This window comes from Tauraco erythrolophus, chromosome Z, assembly GCF_009769465.1.
Source record: "Tauraco erythrolophus isolate bTauEry1 chromosome Z, bTauEry1.pri, whole genome shotgun sequence".
Lineage (NCBI taxonomy): Eukaryota > Metazoa > Chordata > Aves > Musophagiformes > Musophagidae > Tauraco > Tauraco erythrolophus.
Window position 1 is genome coordinate 6,748,438 of NC_141496.1, and position 6,229 is coordinate 6,754,666.

A 6,229-nucleotide genomic window follows, 5' to 3' on the forward strand; every position below is an offset into this window, starting at 1 on the left:
AAATGTCTATGGCTTCTTTGGCAGACACAGAAAGAATTATATGCTTCCCAAAGTGCTTTGTGCCAGTGGAAAATTCCTTCTGCTATCAAAATTTGTCTCATTAATCGTCTGAATATGCCTGCTCCTCATTCTCTTAGTTGTTGTTTTGTTTTACACTGATGTAGTACAGGATCCATTACTAATGGGTATTTGCCTCCCAAAATTTCCAGCACTTCATGACTTTCTAGAAGTTCTGAACATGGGACACCCCCTCCCATTTCACAATGGCAAAAAAAACCCAGTGCCAGATATGTGATGAAAAATGCAGAAAAACAAGACATCTGACAACATCCTTGAGATGTGAAGTTTCCTTTTACTGACTATTTTAGGGGAAAAACAGTTTCTTATCCTTAGATATATTTACAGTTTCTCCATAGCTTTCTATGAATCTTCTGCATAGCCAAATGCAGGTCTGACAGCCATGAACAGGTTAAAAGTACCTGTTGAAGGAAGGATTTGGTTTTTTTCTGCTCATTTTCTAGCAGTGGCATTTAGCAGGTCTTCACTAGGCACTCCATGAACCCAGGACACAGCAAAGTGACAGTTGCCTCGGGCACTCGGCACCTGTCACCAGAGCTGCAATGATCAACGTTTCGTTTGCCCTTCATAGAATCATAGAATCATAGAATGGTTAGGGCTGGAAGGGACCTTCAAAGGTCATCTAGTCCAACCCCCCTGCAAGGAACAGGGATATCTCCAACTAGATCAGGTTGCTCAGGGCCTTGTCCAACCTGGCCTTGAACGTCTCCAGGGATGGAGCATCCACCACCTCTCTGGGCAACCTGTTCCAGTGTTCTACCACTCTCATGGTAAAAAATTTTTTCCTAATATCCAACCTGAACCTACCTCCCTCTATTTTAAAACCGTTACCCCTTGTCCTATCATAACTGGCCCTCCTGAACAGCCTCTCCCCATCTTTCCTGTAGGCCCCCTTGAGGTACTGGAAGACCGCTATAAGGTCACCCCGGAGCCTCCTCTTCTCCAGGCTGAACAGCCCCAACTCTTTCAGCCTGTCCTCATAGGAAAGGTGCTCCAGCCCTCTTATCATCTTCGTGGCCCTCCTCTGGACCCTCTCCAACTGGTCCATGTCCTTCTTATGTTGGGGACTCCAGAACTGGACGCAGTACTCCAAGTGAGGTCTCACGAGGGCAGAGTAGAGGGGGAGAATCACCTCCCTCGACCTGCTGGCCACGCTCCTCTTGATGCAGCCCAGGACGCGGTTGGCCTTCTGGGCCGCAAGAGCACATTGCCGGCTCATATTGAGCTTCTCGTCCACCAGTACTCCCAAGTCCTTCTCCTCAGGGCTGCTGTCGATCCATTCACCACCCAGTCTGTATTTATGCCTGGGATTGCCACGACCCAGATGTAGGACCTTCATGTCAGGGAGGATTTGTTGTTGTTTTTTTTTTTTTTTTTTTTTGTGTGTGATCAAATGTGAAACTTTCCTCAAGTTTGAAAGCAGTTAATTCAACAGCAGGGATTAAACAGGTGGTAGGGAAGCAGAGGAAGAGGAATGCTACTTGCTCTGAAAATCAGCCAGCAGCAGCAGGACCAATCACAAAAACTTCAAGGTCCCTCCTGCCCTGTCACTCTGCTCCAAGCTCCACAGAAGTGGGAGGTTATGAAGTGGGTTTTTTTGCTGGGTAGTAGTGTGTGTGCAGCTGGGAGGCCAGTGAGGCTGGATGGATAACCCCACCCAACCTTGTGTTCATGCCCACTCCCTGCTGATGTGTGCAATTGAGTTTAATTTTTAAAGTGAGATAAAATAACATTAAAAGATTAGTAAGCAAGTAAAAGTGAGACAGCTGCTTTGAAGGACAAAGTCTGCATGTTCACTTATGTTTACTTCAGTGGTGCTCAGTACATCTCCAGTGACATCTTCATTAGCGAGTCAAACAAGACCAGGGAACAATTCCAGACAGTGGAATTTCATTCTCTGTACAGTTGTTTGTTTTTTTTTTTCAAGACAGTTGGCAAAGTTTTGACCCTAATTAATGAACTAACAATATCTGACCATGGTTTCAGGAAGCATGATGGCCAAGGACCATTCCCAGTAAGCAAGTTCGGATGTGGCCACCCCATCCTGAACAACACGGTGCTTCACTGGCATGGCTGCAGGCTGGTTTGCTCTACTGGTGGTACTCCCCGTGTGCTGGCACAGCTGCAGCGCTATGGAGACAGAAGGTATCACACCTCAAAGAACATCAGGTTGCCAGCGAGAAGTCTCCTGTGCATTGTGCAGACCTCTTGTCTGCTTAAAGAACGCAGCGCAATTAATATTCATCTTTAAACTTAGACATCAAGCCCTTGTTCTGAGTTACAGCCCAGGGGCTATAGGCAGCAGAGCTGGATGCATGAGAATGCAGGGCTGCTGTTTTAGCTCCTAGGAACGAGGATGCCAGCCAGAGTTCATCAGTACTCCCTTGTTTTTAACAAAAAGGCTTTGAACTTCACAGATTTTTAATAGAGTATTTGAGGGTCAGCCTACTGGTACATGCCAGTCAGACACGGTTGCGTTAGAGCATCTCAATAAGCTTTATGCCAGACATGCCTTTTGTCATGAAAGTCACTATCTATTTTTGCTGCTTTAATCACCTATGATACTGTTAGTAGAGGTGACTCAATGGCTCAAAATGAACTGGTTATCCATGGAACTAGCCCACATCAGCTTCTTCTGCAATATCTGTCTCTGCTTGCAATACTTTCATATGTATCTGTTCTGCAAAGTGTTTTGAGATGAATCTGTATGTAAAGAATAGACATGTACACATGCGTATTATTTCTTCCATATTTTATAAACTTTGGTTTGACTGCAAATGTTTTTCCATAATTTCCAAAGATTCTCTTGCCTATAAAAAATAATTTAGAATATAAAAAAGACAGATGATAATAATATAGTACCCTGTTCTCAAACTGTTTCAAATGTATTTCTATAGAAATATTTCTCTGTAAACTAGCTGAAAGACTGTAAAATAACTATCAAATAGTTCTGGATAAATTATTTTAAATTTCAGATTTAGTTAAGAAAGGAAGTAAAGAAAGAAAAATAGTGACCGTTTTCTCTAATTGGATCCATCACTGACTTATAATGAAAGAGTACTTCACATCTCCCAGGGTTTGAAAGCTAGGAAAATATAACTTGTGTTACAACAGACAGAGATTTGTTATTCTTAAACAGAAAATATAGAGCTATATATTATAAACACCCCTCTAAACTTAAATGAGTCAGAAATAGCACTTTGACGAGAACTTTTCTTACAGCAAGGACTGGTATGCGACTAAGCTCGATTCTTCCCTCCTTTCATCTAAACAAATGTTTCCTTCTTTTAGAGGTGAGATAAAACAAGCAGCCCCTATTCAGGACATCCTCTCCAGCGAGGTGTCTCTGCATGTACCCAGAAGCTGGGGGATGAAGCTCTTGCTGGCACATCCTCCTGGGCTGTGTTTGAGCTTAGGGTGCTGTGCAGCACTGCACTGGTGCTGTATTCAGCCGAAAGGCTGCTTCCAAACATTACAAGTGTAAGGGACTCTCTGGGTCTAGAGGTCTGATTGGGACAAAATTTCCAGTGGACAAGGATCAGCACAATTGGGAAGAAAAAAAAAAACTGGTTCTGAAAATAAACTGGTTCTGAAGTATCTGTAGCCCAACTGCTGGCGCCTCTCATTGTACTATCAAATGACAAGGCTTTCATTGCCCTCTCTCAGAGACGTTGGAAGAATAAAGTCAATTCTGATTGGCATTCAGAAATCATCATGAAAAGCACCAGTCATCATAAGTTTTTACACATTTCTTTTTCAGGGTAACAGCTAATTTTACCCTCTTAAATTTTCTTTGTTATTGCTGAGATTGGAAAGGAAAAACCCATTTCTGTGATAAAGGACAATGATCCAAAGTAAAATTGCAGACTCCCTTTAAAACAAACTTTGGCTTCTTTAACTTTATTTTCCTGAGTGCATATACACACACACGCAAAAAAAAAAAAAAAAAAGGAAAAAAGAAAGACTAATTGCAGTCAATATGGCGTTTTCCTTTATCACACACAAATGACAAACCCCGAGAACACGGAAGGCTGTAAAGCAGGTAGTTATCTGCTTTTCCCACAAGGATTAGAGAAAATATCTTACTCAGAACATGGCTCTCTTGAGGCAGGAATACACTCACTTGCCAAAAGAACATAAGTTAAAGATTTTTAGGAGATTTTTTATTTCGGTTCTTTAGTGCCTTGCCATTAGGCCAGGGATTTCAATGCAAAATCTCCTGCAGCGGCAGGAACCAGGAGCTGAACTCCTATTACATTTCTATTTATTAAGAAGTGAATTTGGAAGCACTACTGAACTGACAGCAGAGGATTTGCTAGTTTATTATTTAGATACCAGTAGATGTCTTCATTCCCTGTCTAAAAATCACAGTTTCTTTATCTGACCAACCAGTGCAATGCTGTATGACTCAAGAAATGGAAGCTGTATCAGCAGCTTAAACCCAGGAGTTTCTCAAGAAAAAAGTTAGCTGAGGTGACCTGTGTCCTCCAAAGGCTGTCACTGCTACCATTGCTCCTCCCTGCATTTGGCCCTAGGGCCAGGCTAGTTTGGGGATGTGCATCTCGAGATCTTGTTTTATGTTTGTGCCTCTCTGGGAAGGCAAAGCCAAGTTTAAAAAGCCATGGAGAGACATAATAAGAAAGAGCTATGATGACCCCAAGGTGATATGACCCTCGTTTCACACATCCCAGGCAAGTCCTCATAAAGCTGGATAGAATCATAGAATGGTTAGGGTTGGAAGGGACCTCAAAGATCATCTAGTTCCAAAAAGGCAAGTGATGTAACTCTTCTGCTATTCTTGAAATGAAAATAGTTTTAACAATTTTGGGGCATGCTACGTATTCTTAAAAATTGCCTAACAGGTTGGGTTGTGGAGTCAAGTCCTCAAAATCCAGTTGTAATTTTTAGCCTTTGTGATGGTTTGATATGTGTGGGAGGGGGGTTCTGGTGACAGGAGAGGGGATTTGCTCCCTGTGACTTCTCTGGTTTTGGAACCGGGTCAGACCCAGTTCTGGCCACCAGATCAGATTCCCATCCCCCATGGGGTTGAGCCAATCGGCGCCTCTGCGAATTGCCCTATTTAAGTTGGGACAAAGGAACTGGAAAAGGTGCTTTGCCCAGGATCGAGGAAAGGGGAGGAGGGCACTGCCCCTGCTCCCTGGCTCCCGGACGGGCAGCTGCCCACACCAGGCTGGTGCCACCCACTGAGGATGGCGGCGGCAGAGCCGCCAGGGGAACTCAGGGAGCGCCCCACTCCCGGGGTGCCCGCTGGGCCGAGTTCACCCAGAGATGACTGAGATCTGAGAGAAACGGCCACACAGACACCAGGTCAGTGAAGATGGAATGGGACGAGGTGTGCTGGAGCTGAGTTTCCCCTGCAATCGGTGGTGAGACGGCAGGTGGCCCATCTGCAGCCAGGACAGACTCGGTGGAGCAGAGACCCACTCACAGCCCGTGGAAAACCCACGTCGGAGAAGAGATGCCTGGTCCTCAGGATAGTCATGAAGCTTGGGATGCACGACAAGGTAGAGAGGCATCTAGAGTCTGTGGGATGACCCACACCGGAACGAGTGGCAACAACTCCCTAAGAATCCGTGACTGTGGTAAAGCCCGCACTGGAGCAATCCGATGGGGAAGGATTGCATCCTGCGGGTAGGACTCACGCTGGAGAAGTTTGCGGATTTTCCTTGTGAGTAGGGGATCCACTGGAGCAAGGGAAAATGGTGTAAGGACTCCTCTTCCTTTAAGAAAGGAGTGGCAGTAACGACATGGGATGAACTGACCTGCATTCCCCCATTCCCTGTCCCCCTGCATTGCTGGGGGGGAGGTAGAGCCAGGAAGAAAAGGAAAGGGGGGTGGGGAGGTGTTGTTTTTAAGATCTGGCCTTGTTTTGTCTTTATTCTCTCAAGTAACTGGTTTTGTTTCCCTTTGTACTTTTTAGTAACTGTTAATAAATTGTTTTGCTTTGAGAAAAGCAGAATCTGTTTTGCCCGGGACCATGGTTGGTGGGTGCTCCCTCTCTGTTCTTGTCTTGACCCTCAGCCCTTCTATTATATTTTTCTCCTCTCCACTTTACTGGAGAAGGAGTGAGAGAGCGGCTGTGTGGAGTTTAGTTGCCGGATCAGCCTAAACCACGACAGCCTCCTTGATC